General features: G+C 48.8%; 1 protein-coding gene across 6 annotated transcripts in view; it reads right to left on the bottom strand.

Moving 5' to 3' along the window:
* Positions 1 to 26,661, bottom strand: part of arhgap32b (Rho GTPase activating protein 32b) — a 597,494-nt gene that overhangs the window by 310,733 nt on the left and 260,100 nt on the right. The gene's annotated exons all lie outside the window — the stretch shown is intronic.

Raw genomic sequence — 26,661 nt, 5'->3', positions numbered from 1 at the left:
ATCGTGGAGCAGTGGAGGCGTGGCCTATTCAATTGGGTGAGTGAGCAGTGAGAGAAGGAGCTACCAACTTTGCTCCTGCCTTGGAAGGCCTTGAGAGCCCTGAGACCAGCCCAGGAAGAGAAGGAGGGAAGGGGCTTTCTACAATTCTAATCCATCCAGAGGGAGAGGAGGAGAGCTGCAAATTCAACCATCTTATTACTGCTACAGAGAGTTGGAGAGAGAGGAAAAAGAACACCATCCAGTGTGGAAGGAGGGAGAAATTTCAACAACCAAAGGTGGGTGTGTTTTGGTGCATTCCCCCCCTAAAAGACTTTGTTGTATTGGTGGGGGGAGGAAAGAAGACTTTTCGAGGGCCGGAACATCGCGGGGGGTGTGTGTGTGTGGAAGTGTGTGTGGGGGCCTTGCTTACAACTAGGCCCCACACACAATTGAAGCACCCCTCCCCCATTGCCTAGCCTGGGATAGCTGGAGCTACCAGGCTGAACATTCATTAATCACCCTATTGAACATCGTTGGGAGTGTGTGCCTGTGTGGCTCCAGCTGCCCCAGGTGAAGACATCTTCTCCCCCCACCCGAAGACCACCCCAAAGACTGTGCTTTTGTTTTTTTGCCATCTGGGGAGTGCACCCACCCATTGCTGTGAGGGGAGACCTGCCCTCGCAGCCTCCCTCTTTCCCACACCCCCTTTTCTCCATCTCTCTCTCTCTGTCTCTCCCCTCTCTCTCTGAGAGCCCTTCCTCCTAATTTTTTAAAACAATTAAAACAACTGAGCAGAGGAAGCAAGGCCCCTCCCCAATTGTCAACTAGGGGAGAGGTGTGCCTCGTTAAGAGCTCCTCTGCTCAGTCTTTTGAACGAGGCCATTTAAAGACCATTAAGGCCTGTGACTTTGGGGTGGGTGCAGCCTTAAAGGGACCCCGTGATGGCGACTCCATCCACGCCGGTGGCAGGGCCAGCTAGGACGTATGCGCAGGCAGAGTCGACATCCACGGCACGTCCTGCGCCTCCTGCTGCCCTGCCACCTTTCAGATTGATTACAAAACAACACGGGGTCAAGAGCTACACTCGCCCCACAATGAGCATCGAGGAGTGCGTGCGGGCGATGGCTGGGGTAGTCGGGCCCTCGGCCATTGTCGCGGCCTCCAAGATGTCTGGGAAGGCTGTGTTCTTCCTGGGGTCGGAGCGGGCGGTGTCCCTGGCCCTTGAAAAGGGGCTCACGGTGGGCGGGACGTTCCTGCCGGTGGACCCTCGAGGCCACCGCGCAGAGGGTCATCATTTCAAACGTCCCGCCCTTCGTTCCCGCTGAGCTCCTCCTCCCTCACCTACACCAACTGGGGGAGGTAAGGTCGGGGATCAACCCCATACCGCTCGGCCTCAGGGAGAACAGCCTGCGCCACGTGTTCTCCTTCCGCCGCCAGCTCTTTGTCCGGCTGGCGAGGGAGGAGACGACGGAGGGCAGTTTTAATGTGGTGCACGAGGGGACTGCCTACCGCGTCTTTTAGACGTCGGACAGCGTGCGGTGCCATGCCTGCAGGGAGATGGGGCACGTTCGCAAGAACTGCCCCGCCTCCAAACCACCGAGGGCGGCCAAGGCTGGCGCCACCGCCACCCCTCCCCCTACTAGCGTCCGCGTGCCGGGAGCCGTGGGTGCGCGGGCATCGCCGGGGGCCTTTGCTTTCACGGCCTCTGGCGGGGGGGGAGGGAGAGAATCCGATCGGAATGAAGGCGCGTGAGAAGGCGAAACATCTCGAGGCGGGTCCCCTCGGTGCGCCAGACAGCTTGAACACCGCGCTCAGCCCAACCCAGTCACCGGCGAGCGCGGGGTGCCCTGAGCCCGTGCCCGAGCCCTTGACCAATACCGCAGACGGGCTCGGGCGCGGGCAAGAAAAGAAAAAGGGGGGGGTGGAGCGGGAGGCCTCGGCAGACATGGAGGTCTCCCTGCCTCCGCGCACCCCCAGGAACAAAAGGAGGCGCCGCTCCGATGAGGCGGAGGGGGAACAACATCCCTCCGCGGAGGAGTCGGTGCCCGCCGCGTGTCCCGCGTCCCCCACCAGCGCCCCCAAACTGCGCTGTAGGCGAGAGGAGTCTGACCCCGGGGAGGGTGAGACAGTCGAGGCTGCCCAGCCTCTGCCTCCCGAGGATGGCGTGGAGGATCTGCCTGTCGTGGGGGGCGTGGGGCCAGCGGAGGAATGCATTGCCGCTGGGCCGAGCGTCCCGGGGACTGAGGCGGGCGGGGCCGAAAAGGCCGAACCTGAGCCCACCCAGCTATTAACCAACTTCCCCCGGGACTCGCTCGACCCGGCAGAAAATGGAATTAAGAATTTTAATGACACTGTACATGCTGGGCCGGGGAGTGGCAGCGGGGAGGGGGAGGAACACCCACCCTCGCCCCCTACTTTGGAGCTGGAGCACTTGGAGGGCCTGGGGATTTCCCATGGCCGGGTCTCTCCTTGTTCCCCGGTTCCTGGGGCGGAGGGGGAACGCCTTCCGCTGTCGTTTCCCGACCCAGCACCGTTTTTAAAAGAGCCCAGTGGGGACTCCTCTGCCGACGATCCTGGGGGTGGGATCGGGGCAGAGCCAGGGCCGGTTGGAGCGGCCGGGTCATTTGCCGTACCTTGTGCGGTCGATGGGCCGGCTGCTGGCGGCCACCTCCCGGAGGAGGACGGAGACTCGGTGGGGGACGCGGGAGAAGATCGAGAGACCACCGCCAGTGAAGAGGTGGATCTGCTCGCGACCGCCGCTGAGACCCTCCTCATTCCTGCAAAGGAACTCCGGGACTTTTTGGCCCAGAGCCGGGGTCGCTGCAATCAAGCCCGACTGGCCCTGGAAAAATGGTCCGAGCCAGAGCTGATCAAGGGGTCCGTCCGCGCCGCCGCTAAAACCTTGGCCGCGGGCGGGCCGTTGACAAAGGAGCAACACCTTGAGCAGCGCGAGCTCGAGGGACTCCTCGCTGGGCTGCAGAGGGAGTGGAGGTCAACAAAAGACTCCGCCCCCTCGCCCACAATAGGTTAAGGTAGAGGTTGCACTATGCTTTTGCCATGAAGATAACCATAGCCAGCCTCAACATCAACGGCGGCAGAGGGGCACGCCGTAGATTTGACAATTTTTCGCTCCTGCGGGAGGGGAAATATGCGGTGTGCTTCCTGCAAGAAACCCACACCGTTCCGGGAGATGAAGCCACGTGGCTCCTGGAATGGCAAGGAGAGGTCCGCATGAGCCACCTCACCGCCACTTCTAGTGGGGTGGCCATCTTGCTGGGCCCGCATTTTCAGCCGGAGATCTTGGGGGTCGAGGAGCCCGTGCCAGACCGCTTGCTGCACGTAACGGTTCGCCTAGGGGACGTGCCGCTCCATCTCGTGAACGTGTACGCCCCTCAGCCCGGCCCGCAGCAAGCGCGCATCTTCGAAGAAGTGTCCGCTCTTCTTGGCTCCGGCGACGTCGGCGACTGCATTGTCCTCGGGGGGGATTTTAACTGCACCCTCGAGGCGAGGGACCGCTCCGGTGCCCGGCAGAGTATGACGGCGATCGAGAAATTGAGGGACCTGGTCGGGTCCTTCGACTTGGTGGACGTCTGGCGAAATCTCCACCCCGACTCCAGCGCCTTTACTTGGGTGAGGCCTGGAGTAGGATGGTCCAGAGTCGACCGCCTTTACGTGTCTCGGGCGTACGTTTCCTGCGTCCCGGCGGCCTCCATGCGGCCGGTGCCGTGTTCGGACCACCACCTGGTGTGGGTGGAGCTCGCTTCGCTCCGCGCGAGGACGGGGTCAGCGTACTGGCACTTTAACAACCGGCTGCTGGAGGACGTGCGGTTCCAGGACTCGTTCCGTCGATTCTGGGCCGACTGGAGAAGGAAGCAGGGGGGCTTCCCCTCCTTGAGGCTATGGTGGGACGTGGGCAAGGCTCACGTCCGCGTCTTCTGTCAAGAGTACGCGAGGGGGTCAACCAAGAGGCCAGGGTCGGGCGCCTAGAAAAAGAGGTGCTCGACCTGGAATCCCGTCTCGGTCAAGTCGTCGAGGACCCGGCCCTGCGGACGGTGTACGAAGCTAAGAAGGCCGCGCTGAAGGACCTGCAGCTCGTCGGGTCCCGAGGCGCGTTCGTGAGGTCGCGGATCCGGTTCCTGCGGGATCTGGACCGCGGCTCCCCCTTCTTCTACTCGCTGGAAAAAAGGCAGAGTGTCCGTAAGCAGCTCTTGACGCTGCTGGCCGACGACGGCTCTCTCGTCTCGGATCCGGAGGGCGTCAACAACAGGGCCCGTGAATATTACGGAGCTCTGTTCTCTCCGGATCCGTCCAGCGAGGAAGCGCGTCGAGTTTTGTGGGAGGACTTGCCGAAAGTCAGCCCGGAGGGCGGTGAAAATTTGGAAGCTCCGCTAAGCCTGGCGGAGCTGACCGGTGCCCTCGACCGGCTCTCGAGGGGAAAAACCCCGGGGCTGGACGGGCTGACTGTGGAGTTCCACAGAGCGCTCTGGGACGTCCTGGGGAGCGACTACGCACGGGTCCTGGGGGAAAGTCTGGCGACTGGGGAGATGCCCATCTCTTGGCGCAGGGCAGTCATCGTCCTGCTGCCTAAGAAGGCGATCTCCGCCTCCTTAAGAACTGGCGCCCGGTCTCCCTCCTCAGCACGGACTACAAAATCTTCGCCAGGGCGATGTCTGCTCGCCTCGGCGCCGTGCTGGACCACATGATCCACCCCGACCAGTCCTACACGGTCCCGGGCCGGACAATCCACGATAACATCCATCTGGTCCGGGACCTCATCCATTATTCCGAGGAGGCTGGTCTCTCGGTCGCCTTCCTATCCCTCGATCAAGAGAAGGCGTTCGACAGGGTGGATCACGACTATCTGCTCGGAACTCTGCACGCTTTCGGGTTCGGGACGCATTTCGTCGCCCGGATCCGACTTTTGTACGCCGCCGCGGAGTGTCTGATTAAGGTTAACGGGTCCTTGACGGCGCCCCTTCACTTTAGGAGAGGGGTGCGCCAGGGATGCCCCATGTCCGGCCAGTTATATGCCGTCTGCGTGGAGCCTTTCCTGCGCCTCCTGCGGACGAGGTTGACGGGACTGGCTCTGCAAGGGCCGTGGAGGTCGTCCTCTCGGCTTATGCCGATGACGTGCTCCTCGCGGTAGAGGATCCCGCTGACCTGCGGAGGATGCGTGAGTGCCAGGAGATTTACTCGGCCGCATCCTCCGCCAGAATCAACTGGGAGAAATGTTCCGGACTCCTGGTGGGTCAGTGGCGGGTGGACTCCCTGCCGGAGGAGCTCAGGCCTTTTGCCTGGAGCACGACCCATCTCCTCTATCTGGGAGTCGACCTTAGCCCCGACGAGGAAGCCTGGCCGGCGAACTGGCAGGAGCTGGAGGCCAAGGTCACCGCTCGCCTAGGGCGCTGGACAGGACTGCTCCGAGTGCTGTCCTACAGGGGTCGAGCGCTAGTCATAAACCAGCTGGTGGCCGCAATGTTGTGGTACCGGCTGGTCACTTTGACCCCTCCCCCTGCGTTTGTCACCAAGATACAGAAGAAGCTGGTGGACTTCTTCTGGAACAACAGGAAGCACTGGGTCTCTGCTGCGGTCTTGAGTCTCCCGCTTGAGGAGGGCGGTCAGTCGTTGGTGTGCGTCAGCACCCAGCTCGCGACTTTCCGTCTTCAGACCCTGCAGAGATACCTTTACGTCGAGCCCCCTCCTAGGTGGTGTGCTCTGGCGACGTATTTCTTCCACCAGCAGCGCGACCTCAATTACGACACGCAGCTCCTGTTTGTGAACTGGGGGGGTGTCAGGACCGCCCTCCGGTAGCTGCCTGTCTTTTACAAGGAACTCCATCAGGGTCTGGAACAAAGTCTCCACCAAGCGCAGCTCTCCGCCGGCTGGAGTGGCGGCTGTCCTGCAGGAGCCGCTGCTCGGGAATCCGTACCTCCACGACCGAGGTTTTCTGTGGCGGTCGGAAGAGAGGGCTGTGGCTGGTGAGGTGACCAGGGTCAGGGACCTGCTCGATGGCGGAGGAGCGGGCTGGATGGCGCCAGGCACGCTGGCGCGGCGCCTAAATTCAGCCAACGTCCGCCACGCGGCCGAAGGCATCGAGTCGCTAAAAACAGCTTTGGGCCCTGACTCTGTTAGGTGCATCGAGGAGGCTCAAGCACGTGGGGAGATCCCGTCCGAACTGACCCCCGTCCGAACGGAATTCCTCATTGGCGCCAAACCCCGGAACCTCCCTCGGGGGCCGGCGCCTCACATCTTGAGCCACCTCGGGGAAATACCCTCCGTGCCTTTCATTTCCGCGTGGAGGGGTTTCCTGTACGGGCTGCTCCTGCACACTCTCAACTTTGCCATCCTCGCCGGCCGTCCGGACACGCCATGGCGTACCATCTTGCTGTCCGGAGGAGGCGGGGGTCCCCGATGGAGGGCACTTTATGCCGGAGTCCTCCCACTATTCATCGGGGATTTGGCCTGGAGGGTGGTGCACGGAGCAGTGCCGTGCAACAAATTTTTAAGCCGGTTCACGGACTCCCAGGCCGCCTGCAATTTCTGCGGTCTGGAGGAGTCCGTGTTCCATGTTTTTATTGAGTGCACGAGGTTGCAGCCCCTGTTTCATTATTTAAAGGGGCTGCTCCTGAAATTCTGGCTGCACTTCAGTCCCACTCTCCTGATCTTTGGGCACCCTGTGCGGAGGGGAGCGGGTAGGTCCGAGGGCCTCCTCGTGGGACTGCTCCTGGGCACGGCCAAGGGTGCCATCAGCCGGTCCAGGCAGCGAGCGATCGAGGGGGTCGTTCAACCTGACTGCCTGCCTCTCTTCCGCTCTTACATCCGGTCCAGGGTGTCCTTGGAGATGGAGCACGCGGTGTCCACCGGTACGCTCGCGGCCTTCCGCGAGAGGTGGGCACCGGAGTAACTGGAGTGCATCATCACGCCCGGCAACCAAATTTTAATTTGATTTTACGTTTTAAAGTTTAATTTGTTTTAATTGCCGGTGCTTTTAGTGTCTCCCTCCCGTTTTATAGGGGGCACTGGAGGGGGAAAAAAAAGAAGAAAAAAATGTGATTTTAGTGCCCAAAAAAAAACCAAAAAAAAAGAAAAACACAAAAAAAAAGGGGCCTTGTAAATGTCTGGTGTGTCATCCAGGTCGGGTGGCACCGATTAATGTTTATGTTTTACAGGTAAACTCCAAAAGAGTTTCATGCACAAGGACCCCCAGGTCCCTCTGCACCGCAGCATGTTGTAATTTCTCCCCATTCAAATAATATTCCCTTTTGCTGCTTTTTTTCCCCCAAGGTGGATGACCTCACACTTTCCGACATTGTATTCCATCTGCCAAACTTTAGCCCATTCGCTTAACCTATCTAAATCTCTTTGCAGCCTCTCTGTGTCCTCTCCACAACCCGCTTTCCCACTAATCTTTGTGTCATCTGCAAATTTTGTTACACTACACTCTGTCTCCTCTTCCAGGTCATCTATGTATATTGCAAACAGTTGTGGCCCCAGCACCGATCCCTGTGGCACACCACTAACCACCGATTTCCAACCCGAAAACGACCCATTTATCCCGACTCTCTGCTTTCTGTTAGCCAGCCAATTCTCTATCCATGCTAATACATTTCCACTGACTCCGCGTACCTTTATCTTCTGCAGTAACCTTTTGTGTGGCACCTTATCGAATGCCTTTTGAAAATCTAAATACACCACATCCATCGGTACACCTCGATCCACCATGCTCGTTATAGCCTCAAAGAATTCCAGTAAATTAGTTAAACATGATTTCCCCTTCATGAATCCATGCTGCGTCTGCTTGATTGCACTATTCCTATTTAGATGTCCCGCTATTTCTTCCTTAATGATAGTTTCAAGCATTTTCCCCACTACAGATGTTAAACTAACCGGCCGATAGTTACCTGCCTTTTGTCTGCCCCCTTTTTTAAACAGAGGCGTTACATTAGCTGCTTTCCAATCCGTTGGTACCTCCCCAGAGTCCAGAGAATTTTGGTAGATTATAACGAATGCATCTGCTATAACTTCCGCCATCTCTTTTAATACCCTGGGATGCATTTCATCAGGACCAGGGGACTTGTCTATCTTGAGTCCCATTAGCCTGACCAGCACTATCCCCCTAGTGATAGTGATTGTCTCAAGGTCCTCCCTGCCCACATTCCTGTGACCAGAAATTTCTGGCATGGTTTCTGTGTCTTCTACTGGGAAGACCGAAGCAAAATAATTTTTTCAGGTCTTAGCCATTTCCACATTTTCCATTATTAAATCCCCCTTCTCATCTTCTAAGGGACCAACATTTACTTTCGTCACTCTTTTCCGTTTTATATATCTGTAAAATCTTTTACTATCCGTTTTTATGTTTTGCGCAAGTTTACCTTCGTAATCTATCTTTCCTTTCTTTATTGCTTTCTTAGTCATTCTTTGCTGTCGTTTAAAATTTTCCCAATCTTCTATTTTCCCACTAACCTTGGCCACCTTATACGCATTGGTTTTTAATTTGATACTCTCCTTTATTTCCTTGGTTATCCATGGCTGGTTATCCCTTCTCTTACTGCCCTTCTTTTTCACTGGAATATATTTTTGTTGAGCACGATGAAAGAGCTCCTTAAAAGTCCTCCACTGTTCCTCAATTGTGCCACCGTTTAATCTGTGTTTCCAGTCTTCTTTAGCCAACTCTGCCCTCATCCCACTGTCGTCCCCTTTGTTTAAGCATAGTACGCTCATTTGAGACACTACTTCCTCACCCTCAATCTGTATTACAAATTCAACCATACTGTGATCACTCATTCCGAGAGGATCTTTTACTAGGAGATCGTTTATTAATCCTGTCTCATTACACAGGACCAGATCTAAGATAGCTTGCTCCCTTGTAGGTTCTGTAGCATACTGTTCTAAGAAACAATCCCGTATGCATTCTATGAATTCCTCCTCCAGGCTACCCCGTGCGATTTCATTTGACCAATCGATATGTAGGTTAAAATCCCCCATGATTACTGCCGTTCCTTTTTCATATGCCTCCATTATTCCCTTGATTATTGCCCGCCCCACCGTGAAGTTATTATTTGGGGGCCTATAAACTACGCCCACCAGTGACTTTTTCCCCTTACTATCTCTAATCTCCACCCACAATAATTGAACATTTTGTTCATTAGAGCCAATATCGTCTCTCACAACTGCCCTGATATCATCCTTTATTAACAGAGCTACCCCACCTCCTTTCCCTTCTTGTCTATCTTTCCGAATCTTTAGATACCCCTGTATGTTTAATTCCCAGTCTTGGCTCCCCTGCAACCACGTTTCTGTAATGGCCACCAAATCATACCCATTTGTAATGATTTGTGCCGTCAACTCATTTACTTTATTTCGAATACTGCGTGCGTTTAGGTAGTGTTTTAATACTCGTTTTTAAACCATGATTTTTAGTTTTGACCTCTCCTGCAGCCCCTTTACATTCAGTGGCTCTTTTTGTTTTTTGCCTTGGGTTTCTCTGCCCTCCACTTTTACTCACCTCCTTTCTGTCTTTTGCTTTTGTCTCCTTTTTGTTTCCCTCTGTCTCCCTGCATTGGTTCCCATCTCCCTGCCATATTAGTTTAACTCCTCACCAACAGCACTAGCAAACATTCCCCCTAGGACATTGATTCCGGTCCTGCCTAGGTGCAGACCGTCCGGTTTTGTACTGGTCCCACCTCCCCCAGAACCGGTTCCAATGCACCAGGAATTTGAATCCCTCCCTGCTGCACCACTGCTCAAGCCACGTATTCATCTGAGCTATCCTGCGATTCCTACTCTGACTAGCACGTGGCACTGGTAGCAATCCTGAGATTACTACTTTTGACGTCCTACGTTTTAATTCAGCTCCGAGCTCCTTAAATTCGTCTCGTAGGATCTCATCCCTTTTTTTTACCTATATCGTTGGTACCAATGTGCACCACGACAACTGGCTGTTCACCCTCCCTTTTCAGAATGTCCTGCACCCGCTCCGAGACATCCTTGACCCTTGTACCAGGGAGGCAACATACCATCCTGGAGTCTCGGTTGCAGCCGCAGAAACGCCTATCTATTCCCCTTACCATTGAATCCCCTATCACTATCGCTCTCCCACTCTTTTTCCTACCCTCCTGTGCAGCAAAGCCAGCCACGGTGCCATGAACTTGGCTGCTGGTACCCTCCCCTGATGAGTCATCCCCCTCAACGGTGTATCTGTTTTGCAGGGGGATGACTGCAGGGGACCCCTGCACTACCTTCCTTGCACTGCTGGTCTTCCATTCCCTCTCTGGCTGTGGACCCTTCACCTGTGGTAAGACGAACTCACTAAACGTGCTAGTCACGTCATTCTCAGCATCGTGGATGCTCCAGAGTGAATCCACCCTCAGCTCCAATTCTGCAACACGGTCTGTCAGGAGCTGGAGGCGGATACACTTCCCACACACGTAGTCGTCAGGGACATCGAAAGTGTCCCTGAGTTCCCACATGGTACAGGAGGAGCATAACACGTGTCCAAGCTCTCCTGCCATGGTACCACAAAAGCAGGATGGGCAGTTACAACCTTATATGAGGTAGTGGTAAAAGGATGTTTACCCTCAGGAACGTCAGCACAACAGGCCGAGTTACGGGCCCTGTCAGAAGCATGTCGAATAGCAGAAGGACAGACAGCTAATGTCTACACAGATTCGCGTTATGCTTTTGGAGTCGCTCACGACTTTGGTCTGTTGTGGCGGAAAAGAGGATTCCTCACTGCTGCTGGTACACCTATCCGAAATGGAAAAGAAGTCCGAGACTTACTAGAGGCCATACAATTACCTCAGGAAGTGTCCATCCTGAAGTGTGAGGCCCATACCAAGGAAAATACCACGGAGCACAGGGAAATGCCCTAGCTGACCAGGCAGCTAAAGATGCCGCCTCACAGGGCGTTCCCCCAGAAGAACCAACACAGATGTGCAGATTGGAAGCACTCAGGAATCTGACACGAGACGTTCAAACAATGCAAGGCGAGTGCTCCCGAGAGGAAAATGGACATGGATTGAGGCAGGAATTAAGCTATGTGAAGATGGTGTCTGGAGACAAAAATTTACCGACAAGCCAGTGCGCCACAAGTGCTTATGCCTTTTTTAGCCCAACAGATCCACTCGTGGGGACATTTGGCCTCACAACAGATGACGGCATGGTTCCAGAAAAGCTGGTGGGGTCGGGGATTTAAAAAACATGCCCAGCTGGTAACAGACTGCTGTGTGGTCTGTCAGAAAAATAATTCTGGACCCATCACGGTAATGCCCCAACTGAGGCCCCCTGCCCCTGTCAGACTATTCCAGCATCTGCAGGTTGATTATATATCTCTTCCTTCATGCCAAGGATACACTAACATTCTTGTCATGGTCGACAGATTCTCAAGATGGGTAGAAGCTGTCCCAACTAAAAGAGCCACAGCCAATCACACTGCAAAGGTCTTATGAAAGGATTACATTCCCCGATGGGGTGTCCCGAGTAGCATTGACTCAGATCAGGGAACACACTTCACAGGTGCTGTCTGCCAAGAAGTCTGTAGATTACTGAACATTACGTGGGATTTACACTGCCCTTATCATCCACAATCATCAGGACAAGTAGAGCGAATGAATCGAACTCTGAAACAACAGCTTGCCAAATATCACCAAGAAGGAACACCATGGCCCCAGGCACTACCAATAGTGCTATGTAGCATTAGGGCAACCCCGAACTGAAATACAGGTCTAAGCCCATTTGAAACTATAACAGGAAGACCCATGTCGCTGCCAGGAACTATCGATTTACGGAAAGCTGATGTTCACTTAATGAGTGACACTTTGTTATCATACTGTCAGAACCTAATCAATGCTATTAGTTCTGTTTCCTGACAGGTATCGGCAGCTTGGGGTAATCCATCCGAAGGAGGACACGACATCATCCCGGGAGTCTGGGTGTATGTGAAAACGTTGCATAAAGAACCTTTGGGTGCCAAGTGGGAGGGACCTTATCAAGTGTTATTGACCACCCAGGCAGCTGTTAAAGTCCAAGGAAAGAAAGCCTGGATCCACGCTTCACACGTTAAACGAGCACCCGTAACTGAAGCTGAAATCTAATAAGGACAATTACTTTTTGCCAAAATGTATAAATTTACTGTATTACTGATTGTAGGTATTCCAGGTATAAGCCTACTTCTTACTAGCCGACCCTCTGCACCAAAGGGAAATAGTAGGGTAGCAAGGGAATTATAGTAACTGCTCCCGGAATTCTGAAAAGGGAGGTACTTGCGCCCTACTCGGAACTGAGTGTTGCACATATATCCCAGATAGCTCCGAAGAAATTACCCACTTAGCGGAGCATATCCAAAAGGAGGTAGAAAAACTTAAGCAACTCCCATCATTCACTTTGTGAAGCAGAGCCACTGAATGGCTAGGTTCAATAGGAACTTCATTGGTGGAAGGTTTAATTCTATTTGTTGTAATTGTTTTACTTTTATATTGTTTGTTTATGTTGATTAAATGTTGTTGCGACCAGGCGGCTGTAGCTGCTGTCCCGCAGGTGAGACACCTTGCAGGTCCCAGCAGACCGTCTGTACGTGGCACAGGGGTATGTTATGCTTAAGGGATGGTTGTTTACTGGTTGAATTAAGATATTGATTTGGATTAAATTGGAATAAGGTTAATTAACCTCCTAAAACCAGACTTCCATTGTGGCCACGATGGAACTCGGGTTGGTGTAAATTTGTGTGGAAGCTACTAGTCCGGACATGTGGCAAAACACCTCAACAAATTTTAGAAGGAAACTCTATTAACATGTATGAAATTTATTTTGTAGAATGTTTAACCAGTGATAGCTGATGTTTTATGATTCAATTTGTGAAAGAATCAAAGGGGGGATTGATAGAAAATTCAAGCTCTGCAGCCTGGCTGCAGTTTTGTGAAAATTCACAGACCCCAAGTCAAAGCTGCTACGTGCAACTCAGCATGTTGCATTAAGTCATCAATCAACTTGACACTTTAGGACCATGGGTAGCGAGCCAATTAAAGGTTAACACACTATTAATTGAGCCAATAAGGTCAAAGAAGTTATTTTCTGTAAATTGAACCAGGGATAAGTACAGCCATTTTGGCCATGTGGTCTCAGAAGGACAAAGGCCTGGCTTAAAGCCAGAAGCTTGTTGCTGCTGCCAGAATAAAGTTACATTAAAACTACAATCGGAGTTCGTATTTCATTGGAAATTAAGAGATCTAACAGTGTCCTCCTCACAATTTGCTTTCCCACCCATCTTTGTATCATAGAAACATAGAAAATAGGTGCAGGAGTAGGCCATTTGGCCCTTCGACCTGCACCACCATTCAAAAAGATCATGGCTGATCATTCACCTCAGTACCCCTTTCCTGCTTTCTCTCCATACCCCTTGATCCCTTTAGCCATAAGGGCCATATCTAACTCCCTCTTGAATATATCCAATGAACTGGCATCAACAACTCTCTGCGGCAGGGAATTCAACAGGTTAACAACTCTCTGAGTGAAGAAATTTCTCCTCATCTCAGTCCTTAATGGCTTACCTCATACCCTTAGACTATGTCCCCTGGTTCTGGACCTCCCCAACATCGGGAACATTCTTCCTGCATCTAACCTGTCCAGTCCCGTCAGAATTTTATATGTTTCTATGATATCCCCTCTCATGCTTCTAAACTCCAGTGAATACAGGCCCAGTCGATCCAGTCTCTCCTCATATGTCAGTCCTGTCATCCCGGGAATCAGTCTGGTGAACCTTCGCTGCACTCCCTCAATAGCAAGAATGTCCTTCCTCAGATTAGGAGACCAAAACTGAACACAATATTCCAGGTGAGGCCTCACTAAGGCCCTGTACAACTGCAGTAAGACCTCCCTGCTCCTATACTCAAATCCCCTAGTTATGAAGGCCAACATACCACTTGCCTTCTTCCTCAGCAAACTTGGCTACCTTACACTCGGTCCCTTCATCCAAGTCATTAATATAGATGTAAATAGTTGAGGCCCCAGCACAGATCCCTGCGGCATCCCACTAGTCACTGTTTGCCAACCGGAAAATGACCCATTTATCCCGACACTCTTTTCTGTTCGTTACCCAATCTTCTATACATGCTCATATATTACCCCCAACCCCGTGAACTTTTATCTTGTACGGTATTCTCTTATGTGGCACCTTATCGAATGATTTCTGGAAATCCAAATGCACCACATCCACTGGTTCCCTCTTATCCACCCTGCTCATTACATCTTCAAAGAACTCCAGCAAATTTGTCAAACAAGATTTCCCTTTCATAAAACCATGCTGACTCTGCTTGATTGAATCATATTTTTCCAAATGTCCCGATACTGCTTCCTTAATAATGGACTCCAACATTTTCCCAACAACAGATGTTAGGTTAAGTAGTGGAAATCAAACAGGGCCTCATTTAACACTCATTAAAGGGCCAGTCTACCTGAATTGCTGTTGGGGTAGGAGACATGCCTCGGCAAACTAAGCAATGTTTGTGTACAATATCGGGCATTACTCATTTTAACTAAAATTGCTTTACTGAATTGTTTGTTGCAACTGATATTTATGCTTGAGTTAGCGTACATATTCTGTGCTATTGTACACGTCTCAGAAACACCACCATGGTCAATCACTGCCTGCATAATGACTACCCGTGTTCCCAGTTAAAACAGTGGCAGTGTGCGGACACCATGGCCCAGAAATTGTCAGAATGACACGTGTGGAAATGTATTTTTTATCTAAGCTGATACCACACGGTATTTGTGTGCCCTTTGCAATATATATAACAAAATGGAGTCCTGGTCCTTCCAGAACTTTCTGCATAAAAGCAGTCGGCTTGCATAAACAGCTAAACCTGGTTTGAGATGGCTGATGGCCATCAGACAGCTAGGAGACAAGTCATGCTGAGACAAGTACCCCCCCCCCCGCCATGGTGCTCTCCTATTGTCTATACGACACCAGTTCCATGCCACCCCACCCTTTTCGAAGTACTCAAACCACCAGCCATTATCTCTTGCAGAGACCTCATCCATTTGATGCAAAAAGATAACTGACTAGGAAACTGGACAATCCTGACACAATGCAAGATAGGTAATAGCTCATTACCACACTCTCATGGAGTAATGGCCGGCTGGCCAACTAATAACCCTGACAAAAGGAAATATCTGGAAACCATGTCAGGACAAGGATGTTGTAATTAACTCTTTATCTGTATTCACTGACTGCGAGACAGAGCCAATACACAGGGAGAGGCCATATCTTGGGTTTTACTGTATAAATATCTTGTGAAACTGTACCATTTCGGAGGTGTTCACTTAGCCATTGACTGAGTGTGACCTGCCCCTTGCTAGCAAGTAAATTAAAGAAACTTCTGCCGGAGCTGTAAGTGTCGGAGTCATTTTTTTCGGAGGTCGAGATTTCAACACACGGTCACGTAAGCAACATGAATTGGACTTCATTCCTCAGCCTTCAAATTGCACTATACTTGCACTGCAAATTGCTGGAACTGTGAATTGATAACAGGGATCAACAGGGCATCTGGGACCTTCTGAACGTCGGGCCCATCTCCTTAACTAATCAAACAGGACAGAGAAATAAACAGGAAGAGACGGAGAAGGAAATAGGATGAATTAATGATAGAGAACTAGAGAGGGAAAGAAAGAGAGCGGATTAAGAGACAGAAAGGGAAGGTAAGAAAAAAAATTAAATTTTTAATTTTAAAAACCTCAAAGAACAATTTACAACCTGCGAGTGAGACGCCAGTTTCATTTGTTCCTTTATGGGCTTCTATGGTTACGTTTCACATCACGACCATAAACCACATCATTAACAGGGTTCTTACGACATGAATTACCAGCCCTAAATGGCAGCGCCGACATTCATTCATATCTATATCACAAATCCAGCAATTTCAAGCCGTGCGATTAATTTCAATGGAGAGACTCACGGTGACGTTGTAATTTTTCCAGTTTTTGTGAGGCTAACGGCGGAGCGGTGCAAATCGTCCAGAGACTTGTGGAGAATCGGAACGCATGGTGTATCTCTTCCTCATCACAAATTGCTGAACTAATAATGGGGGATTATTCGCCAATATTCTGCCAGCAATTTCTGGGGCCATGTGATGTCTCATTGATCACTTCAGACATTTTGGGATATGCACATTTTCTATAAAACGCCTTAATGATTTTTTTTAAGTGGCCTGCCAGACAAAGCCCTCAGACATTCTCACCGGTAATCAGCAGTGCACAGGAGACATGCACAGAAACCCACTGTGCTGATCCAGAATAGCAAACAAATTTCAGTACTTCAATCGCCATGGTAACTTGCTACCCATTCATTCCCTGGGACTGACAGTTCGACATCTCGACAACTGATGCTACATGTTGTTTTTCTCATTGAAACCGCCTTGGGATTTAGAATGGCCTCAATTACCATATTTGCGGAATATGGAAACAAATCAGGAAGAAATAAAGATTTGCATTTCTAAAGCGCTTTTCATGGCCACCGGACGTCTCAAAGTGCTTTACAGCCAATGAAATACTTTTGGAGTGTAATCAAGGTTGTAATGTAGGAAACACACAGCCAATTTGTGCATAGCAAGCTCCCACAAACAACAATGTAATAATGACCAGATAATCCGTTTTTAGTGATGTTGACGGATTAATATTGGCCAGGACACCGGGGATAACTCCACTGCTCTTCTTCAAAATAGTGCCATGGGATCTTTTATGTCCATTTGAGATGGGGTTTAACGTCTCAACCGCAAGACGGCACCTCCGACAATGCAGCACTCTCTCAGTACTGCACTGGTGTGTCAGCCAAGATTTTTGTGCTCAAGTCCCTGGAGTGGGACTTGAAGCCACGACCTCCTGACTCAGAGGCGAGAGTGCTACCCACTGAGTCACGGCTAACACACAGCAACAAAAGTTTAGCATAACAATACTCAGAATTTTCATTATAACAGCTAACCATTAAGGAGCAATACCATCCACATCACCATCCTCACCCTTGTAAAGGACAAAGTTGCTTTCATGCAGAGCTTTATCACATCCTCGGGAAATCTCAAAGCATTTCAGAATCATTGAATTACTTTTCAAATGCTATCAGTGTTTTGTCGACAAGTGCAGCAGATCATTTTGTTAATAGAAAGGTCCCACAAACAGCAAATGGAAGAAATCATTTGTGGTGTTGATTGAGGGAGGAATGCTGACCAGGATACCAGAGAACTGCCCTGCTCTTGCTCAAACAGGGTCATGGGACCTTTACACCCACCAGAATAGGGAGATGGGGTTCACTGTAACGTCTCATCCAAAATATGCAGCACTCTCTCACCAATGCACTGGAGTTCAGCTTGAATTATGAACTTAAATCCTGGAGATGGTCTTGCACCCATAACCTTCCTACTCAGAAGAGCGTGCTAGCAACGAACCAAATGGACATTATTAACATATAACATGCATTTAATCTGTCTGAAAAAGTCTCACCATGTACATACACTTAACTCTTCAAGGAGTGAAAACTGCTGAGACATAGAAACATAGAAAATAGGTGCAGGAGTAGGCCATTCGGCCCTTCGAGCCTGCACCACCATTCAATAAAATCATGGCTGATCATTCCCTCAGTACCCCTTTCCCGCTTTCTCTCCGTACCCCTTAATCCCTTTAGTCGTAAGGGCCATATCTAACTCTCTCTTGAGTATATCCAATGAACTGGCATCAACAACTCTCTGCGGCAGGGAATTCCACAGGTTAACAACTCTCTGAGTGAAGAAGTTTCTCCTCATCTTAGTCCTAAATGGCCTATCCCTTATCTGAAGACTGTGGCCCCTGGTTCTGAACTTCCCCAACATCGGGAACATTCTTCCCGCATCAAACCTGTCCAGTCCCGTCAGAATCTTACACGTTTCTATGAGATCCCCTCTCATCCTTCTCAATTCCAGTGTATAAAGGCACAGTTGATCCAGTCTCTCCTCATAAGACAGTCCAGCCATCCCTGGAATCAGTCTGGTGAACCTTCGCTGCACGCCCTCAATAGCAAGAATGTCCTTCCTCAGATTAGGAGACCAAAACTGAACACAATATTCCAGGTGAGGTCTCACCAAGGCCCTGTACAACTGCAGTAAGACCTCCCTGCTCCTATGCTCAAATCCCCTAGCTATGAAGGCCAACATACCATTTGCCTTCTTCACCGCCTGCTGTACCTGCATGCCAACCTTCAATGACTGATGAACCATTACACCCAGGTCTCGTTGCACCTCCCCTTTTCCTAATCTGCCACCATTCAGATAATATTCTGCCTTTGTGTTTTTGCCCCCAAAGTGGATAATCTCACATTTATCCACATTATACTGTATCTGCCATGCATTTGCCCACTCACCTAACCTGTCCAAGTCACCTGCAGCCTCTTAGCATCCTCCTCACAGCTCACACCGCCACCCAGTTTAGTGTCATCCGCAAACTTGGAGATATTACACTCAATTCCTTCATCTAAACCATTAATGTATATTGTAAAGAGCTGGGGTCCCAGCACTGAGCCCTGCAGCACTCCACGAGTCACTGCCTGCCATTCTGAAAAGGACCCGTTTATCCCGACTCTGCTTCCTATCTGCCATCCAGTTCTCTATCCACGTCGGTACATTACCCCCAATACCATGTGCTTTGATTTTGCACACCAATCTCTTGTGTGGGACCTTGTCAAAAGCCTTTTGAAAGTCCAAATACACCATATCCACTGGTTCTCCCTTGTCCACTCTGCTAGTTACATTCTCAAAAAACTCCAGAAGCCGTCAAGCATGATTCCCCTTTCATAAATCCATGCTGACTTGGACCGATCCTGTCACTGCTTTCCAAATGCGCTGCTATTTTATCCTTAATGATTGATTCCAACATTTTCCCCACTACTGATGTCAGGCTAACCGGTCTATAATTATCTGTTTTCTCTCTCTCTCCCTTTTTACAAAGTGGTGTTACATTAGCTACCCTCCAGTCCATAGGAACTGATCAAGAGTCGATAGACTGTTGGAAAATGAGCACCAATGCATCCACTATTTCTCGGGCCACTTCCTTAAGTACTCTGGGATGCAGACCATCAGGCCCCGGGGATTTAACGGTGTTCAATCCCATCAATTTCCTGCCGAATAAGGATATCCTTCAGTTCCTCCTTCTCACGAGACCCTCGGTCCCCTAGTACATCCGGAAGGTTATTTGTGTCTTCCTTTGTGAAGACAGAACCAAAGTATTTGTTCAATTGGTCTGCCATTCCTTTGTTCCCCATTATAAATTCACCTGAATCCGACTGCAAGGGACCTACGTTTGTCTTCACTAATCTTTTTCTCTTCACATATCTATAGAAGCTTTTGCAGTCAGTTTTTATGTTCCCAGCAAGCTTTCTCACATACTCTATTTTCCCCCTCTTAATTAAACCCTTAGTCCTCCTCTGCTGAATTCTAAATTTCTCCCAATCCTCAGGTTTACTGCTTTTTCTGGCCAATTTATATGCCTCTTCCTTGGATTTAACACTATCCTTAATTTTCCTTGTTAGCCACGTTTGAGCCACCTTCTCCGTTTTATTTTTACTCCAGACAGGGATGTACAATTGTTGAAGTTCATCCATGTGATCTTTAAATGCTGGCCATTGCCTATCCACCATCAACCCTTTAAGTATAATTTGTCAGTCTATTCTAGCCAATTCACGCCTCATACCGTCGAAGTTACCTTTCCTTAAGTTCAGGACCCTAGTTTCCCAATTAACTGTGTCACTCTCCATCTTAATAAAGAATTCTACCATATTATGGTCACTCTTCCCCAAGGGGCCTCGCACAACAAGATTGCTAATTAGTCCCTTCTCATTACACATCACCCAGTGGCAGTTCTCTAGTTGGTTCCTCGACATATTGGTCTAGAAAACCTTCCCTAATACACTCCAGGAAATTCTCCTCCACCACATTGCTACCAGTTTGGTTAGCCCAATCAATATGTAGATTAAAGTCGCCCATGATAACTGCTATATCTTTATTGCACACATCCCTTATTTCTTGTTTGATGCTGTCCCCAACCTCACTACTACTGTTTGGTGGTCTATACACAACTCCCATCAACGTTTTCTGCCCTTTGGGGTATCTCTTGGTTCCTCTACTGCAATCGGGCAGCCTTATTTAAACTGTTGCTTTTTGGGAGCTGTTTGAATATACATAGAATTACACAGTATTTACAGCACAGAAACAGGCCATTCGGTCCAACTGGCCCATGTCTGTGTTTATGCTCCACACGAACCTCCTTCGACCCCTCTTCATCTAATTCTATCGCATTCCTTCGTTAATGGGATGTGAGCGTCACTGCCCATCGCGAATTGCCCTTGAGAAGGTGGTGGTGATCCGCCGCCTTAAACCGCTGCAGTTCGTGTGGTGAAGGTGCTCCCACAGTGCTGTTAGGAAGGGAGTTCCAGAACTTTAACCCATTGACGATGAAGGAACACCGATATACATCCAAGTCAGGATGGTGTGTGACTTGGAGAGGGAACTTGGAGGTGGTGGTGTTCCCATGAGCCTATTGCCCTTGTCCTTCTAGGTAGTAGAGGTCGCGAGTTTGGGAGATGCAGTCGAAGCAGCCTTGGCGAGTTGCTGCAGTGCATCGTGTAGATGGTGCACACTGCAGCCACAGTGCACCGGTGGTGCAGGGAGTGAATGTTTAAGGTGGTGGATGGGGAGCCAATCAAGCGGGCTGCTTTGTCCTGGATGATGTCAAGCTTCTGGAGTGTTGTTGGAGCTGCACTCATTCAGGCAAGTGGAGAGTATTGCATCACACTCCTGACTTGTGCCTTGTAGATGGTGGAAAGGCTTTGGGGAGTCAGGAGGTGAGATACTCGCCACAGATACCCAACCTTTGATCTGCTCTTGTTGCCACAGTATTTATGTGGCTGGTCCAGTTAAGTTTCTGGTCAATGGTGATCCCCAGGATGTTGGTGGGGGATTCGCCAATGGTAATGCCATTGAATGTCATGGGGCAGTGGTTAGACTCTCACTTGTTGGACGTAGTCATTGCCTGGCACTTGTGTGGCATGACTGTTACTTGCCAAGTATCAGCCCAAGCCTGAATGTCATCCAGATCTTGCTGCATGCAGGCATGGACTGTTTCATTATCTGAGGGGTGGCGAATGGAACTGAACAGTCATCAGTGAACATCCCCACTTCTGATCTTATGATGGAGGGAAGGTCATTGATGAAGCAGCTGAAGATGGTTGGGCCTAGGACAGTGCCCTGAGGAACTCCTGCAGCGATGTCCTGGGGCTGTGATGATTGACCGCTAACCATCACAAACATCTTCTATTGTGCTAGGTATGACTTCAGCCAGGAGAGTTGCCCCTCTGATTCCTAACGACTTCAGTTTTATTAGGGTTCCATGATGCCACACTCAGTCAAATGCATGATGTCAAGGGCAATCACTCTCACCTTATCTCTGGAATTCATCTCTTTTATCCACATTTGGACCAAGACTATATGAGATCTGGAGCCCATGGGTCCTTGAGGAACCCAAACTGAGCATCGGTGAGCAGGTTATTGGTGAGTAAGAGCCGCTTGATAGCACTGACGACGACACCTTCCATCACTTTGCTGATGATTGAGAGTAGACTGATGGGGTGGTAATTGGCCTGATTGGATTTGTCCTGCTTTTTGTGGACAGGACATACCTGGGCAGTTTTCCATTGTCGGATAGATGCCAGTGTTGTAGCTGTACTGAAACAGCTTGGCTAGAGGCGCGGCTAGTTCTGGAGCACAAGTCTTCAACACGATAGCCAGGATATTGTCAAGGCCCATCGTCTTTACTGTATCCAGTGCGCTCAGCCACTTCTTGGTATCGTGTGGAGTGAATCAAAATGGCTGAAGATTGGCTTCTGTGATGGTGGGGATCTCAGGAGGATGCCGATATGGATCATCCACTCAGCACTTCTGGTTGAAGATGGTTGCAAATGCTTCAGCCTTGTCTTTTGCACTTGTGTGCTGGGCTCCGCCATCTTTGAGGATGATCTTTACCTGAATGCACGCAGCATTCGTAACAAAATAGATGAGTTGCCGGCACAAATAGATACAAATGGGTATGATCTGATAGCCATTACAGAGACGTGGTTGCAAAGTTACCAAGGCTGGGAATTAAATATTCACGGGTATTTGACAATTGGGAAGGACAGACAGAAAGGAAAAGGAGGTGGGGTAGCTCTATTAATAAAGGATAAGCTCAGTGCATTAGTGAGAAATGATATTGGCTCAGAAGATCAAGATGTTGAATCAGTTTGGGTGGAGATAAGGAATAATAAGGGGGAAAAGTCGCTGGTGGGCGTAATCTATAGGCCCCCTAACAGTAGCTACACTGTTGAACGGAGAATAAATCAAGAAATAATGGAGGCAGTAAAAAAAGGAACGGCAATAATCATGGGCGATTTTAATCTTCATATTGATTGGACAAAGCAAATTGGCCAGAGTAGCCTTGAGGAAGAGTTCATAGAGTGCATCCGGGATAGTTTCCTTGAACAGTACGTTGCGGAACCAACCAGGGGGCAGGCTATCTTAGATCTGGTCGTGTATAATGAGACAGGATTAATAAACAATCTCCTAGTAAAGGATCCTCGAGGAATGAGTGACCATAACATGGTTGAATTTCAAATTCAGTTGGAGCATGAGAAAGTTGGATCTCAAACCAATGTCCTCAGCTTAAATAAAGGAGGCTACAAAGGTATGAGGGCAAAGTTGGCTAAAAGTGGACTGGGAAAATAGACTAAAGTATCGGACGATTGGCGAGCAGTGGCGGACATTTAAGGAGATATTTCATAACTCGCAACAAAAATACATCCCTGTAAGAGAAGGGATAACCATCCGTGGCTAACTAAGGAAATAAGGGAGGGTATCAAATTGAAAACAAAGGCATACAATGTGACCAAAACTAGTGGGGGGCCAGAGGATTGGAAAACTTTGAAAAGCCAGCAAAGAACGACTAAAAAAATAATAATTAGCACAAAATATAACAACAGATAGTAAGAGTTTCTAAAGGTACATAAAAAGGAGAAAAGTGGCTAAAGTAAATGTTGGTCCCCTAGAGAATGAGACTGGGGAATTAATAATGGGGAATAGGGAAATGGCAGAGACGTTGAACAAGTATTTTGTATCGGTCTTCACAGTAGAAGACACTAAAAACATCCCAATAGTGGATAATTAAGGGGCTATAGGGGAGGAGGAACTTAATACAATCACTATCACTAAAGAAGTAGTACTCGATAACATAATGGGACTAAAGGCGGACAAGTCGCCTGGACGTGATGGCTTGCATCCTAGGGTCTTAAAAGAAGTAGCTGCAAAGATAATGGATGCAGTGGTTGTAATCTACCAAAATTCTCTGGATTCTGGGGAGGTCCCAGCGGATTGGAAAACCGCAAATATAACGCCCCTATTTTAAAAAGGCAGACAGTAAGCAGGAAACTATACACCAGTTAGCCTAACATCTGTCGTTGAGAAAATGCTGGGGTCCATTATTAAGGAAGCGGTAGCAGGACATTTGGAAAAATAAAATTCACTGGTGCTGGGGCCTCAACTATTTACAATCTATATTAATGACTTGGATGAAGGGACCGAGTGTAATGTAGCCAAGTTTGCTGATGATACAAAGATGAAAGCAAATTGTGAGGAGAGCACAAACATTTTGCAAAGGGGTATAGACAGGCTAAGTGAGTGGGCAAAAATTTGGCAAATGGAGTATAATGTGGGAAAATATCAAGTTATCCACTTTTGCAGAAAAAATAGAAAAGCAAATTATAATTTAAATGGAGAAAAATTGCAAAGTGCTGCAGTACAGAGGGTCCTGGAGGTCCTTGTGCATGAAACGCAAAAAGTTAGTATGCAGGTACAGCAAGTAATTAGGAAGGCAAATGGAATGTTGGCCTTTATTGCAAGGGGGATAGTGTTTAAAAGCAGAGAAGTCCTGCTACAACTGTACAGGGTATTGTTAGGCTGCACCTAGAGTACTGTGTACAGTTTTGATCTCTGTATTTAAGGAAGGATATACATATGTTGGAGGCTGTTCAGAGAAGGTCCACTAGGTTGATTCCGGAGATGAGGGGGTTGACTTATGAAAATAGGTTGAGTAGGTTGGGCCTATACTCATTGGAGTTCAGAAGAATGAGAGGTGATCTTATCAAAACATGTAAGATAATGAGGGAGTTCAATAAGGTGGATGCAGAGAGGATATTTCCACTCATAGGGGACATAGGATTTAGTTTTGGGGAATGAAGCTGGGCAGGTTGAAGTGGTATCAGTGGGAGAGCACTTGGGTGCCAGTGACCATAATTCAGCCAGATTCAAGTTGGTTATGGATAAGGACAAGGATAGGCCTGGAATAAAAGTTCCGAATTGGGGAAAAGCTAATTTTGCTAAGTTAAGGAGTGATTTGGCTATAGTGGATTGGAAACAGCTACTTGTGGGTTAATCAGTGTGGGAACAGTGGGAGGAATTCAAGGAGGAGATCCGGAAGGCTTAGGCCAAACATGTGACCTTAAAGAAAAAGGCTGGGAAAAATAATTCTAGAGCTCCCTGGATGTCTAGGGGAGGATTAAGAAAAAAAAGGGACGCTTATGTCATATACCAACAGCTAAATACTATAGAATCTTTAGAGGAATATAGAAAGTTAAGAGGCAAAATTAAAAAGGATATTAGGAATGCTAAGAGAGAGCACGAGAAATTCTTGGCCAGTAAAATTAAGGAAAACCCAAAAATGTTCTATAAATATATTAAGAGTAAGAGGGTAACTAAAGAAAGGATAGGGCCTATTAGAGACCATGAGGGTTATCTTTGTGTGGAAGATGTTGGTAGGGTTCTTACCGAATACTTTTTGCATCTGTTTTCACAAAGGAAAGGGGCAATGCAGATACTGCTAATCAAGGAAGAGTGTGATATTCTGGATGAAATAAATATAGTAAGAGAGGAAGTATTAAGGGGTTTAGCAGCTTTGAAAGTAGATAAGTCCCCAGATCCGATGAAATGCATCCCAGGCTGTTGAGCGAAGTAAAAGAGGAAATAGCAGAGGCCTTGACCATCATTTTCCAGTCCTCTTTGGATATGGGCATGGTGCCAGAGGATTGGAGGGTTGCTAATGTAGTACCCTTGTTTAAGAAGGGAGAAAGGGATAGGCCAAGTAATTACAGGCCTGTCAGCCTAACTTCAGTGGTGGGAAACTATTGGAAAAAATCCTGAAAGACAGGATAAATCTACATTTAGAAAGGCAAGGATTAATTAGGGACAATCAGCACGGATTTGTTAAGGAAAGATCATGTTTGACTAACCTGATTGAAATTTTGAGGAGGTAGCCAAGAAGGTCGATGAGGGTAGTACATATGATGTAGTATATATGGACTTTAGCTTTTGATATGGTCCCACGTGATAGACTGATCATGAAGGTTAAAGCCATGGGATACAGGGCAAAGTGGCAAGTTGGATGCAAAATTGGCTTGGAGGTAGGAAGCAAAGGGTAATTATTGATGGATGTTTTTGTGACTGGAAGGATGTTTCTAGTGGGGTTCCGCAGGGTTCAGTACTGGGTCCCTTGCTTTTTGTGGCATATATCAACGATTTAGATTTGAATATAGGGAGTATGATTAAGAAGTTTGCAGACGACACTAAAATTGGCTGTGTGGTTGATAATGAAGAGGAAAGTGATGGGCTGCAGGAGGATATCAATCTACTGGTCAGGTGGGCAGAGCAGTGGCAAATGGAATTTAATTCAGCGAAGTGTGAGGGGATGCACTTTGGGATGGCTAATAAGGAAAGGGTATATACATTATGCAGTAGGCCACTTAATAGTGTAGATGAACAAAAGGACCTTGGAGTGCTTGTCCACAGATCCTTGAAAGTAGCAGGCCAGGTGGATAAGGACATTAAGCAGGCATATGGAATGCTTGCCTTTATTGGCCGAGGCATAGAATATAAGAGCAGGGAGGTTATGCTTAAATTGTACAATACTTTGGTTGGGCCACAGCTGGAGTACTGCATGCAGTTCTGGTCGCCGTATTATTGGAAGGACATGATTGCACTAGAGAGGGTGCAGAGGAGATTTACTAGGATGCTGCCTGGAATGGAGAGTCTTAGTTATGAGGACAGATTGGATAGGCTGGGTTTGTTCACATTGGAACAGAGGAGGTTGAGAGGAGACCTCATTGAAGTGTACAAAATATTGAGGGGCCTGGACATAGTGGATAATAAGTGCTGATTTCCTTTGGTGGAGGGGTCAATTACAAGGGGGCATAGTTTTAAGGTGGTTGGTGGAAGGTTTATAGGGGATTTGAGAGGGGGCTTCTTTACGCAGAGGGTTGTGGGGATCTGGAACTCGTTGCCTGGAAGAGTGTTAGATGCAGAAACCTTCACCACTTTTAAGAGATGGTTGGATGGGCTCTTAAAGTGCAGTAACCTGCACGGTTACGGACCTAGAGCTGGTAATTGGGATTAGACTGGATGACCTTTTGTTGGACTGCGCAGATATAATGGTAAGTACTGCAGGGAATAGAATACGGCCAGCGTGATCTCCTGGGCTAGTTTTGATCGCCTGGATGGGTCGGAGAGGAATTTTCCCAGATTTTTTCTCCTTAAATTGGCCTGGAATCACATGGTTCCGGTTGGGGTGGAGTGTAGAATGTTTCAGTATAAG

The sequence above is a fragment of the Pristiophorus japonicus genome, chromosome 11 (assembly GCF_044704955.1).
Source record: "Pristiophorus japonicus isolate sPriJap1 chromosome 11, sPriJap1.hap1, whole genome shotgun sequence".
Taxonomy (NCBI): domain Eukaryota; kingdom Metazoa; phylum Chordata; class Chondrichthyes; family Pristiophoridae; genus Pristiophorus; species Pristiophorus japonicus.
This window is presented reverse-complemented; position numbering and strand designations above follow the sequence as displayed.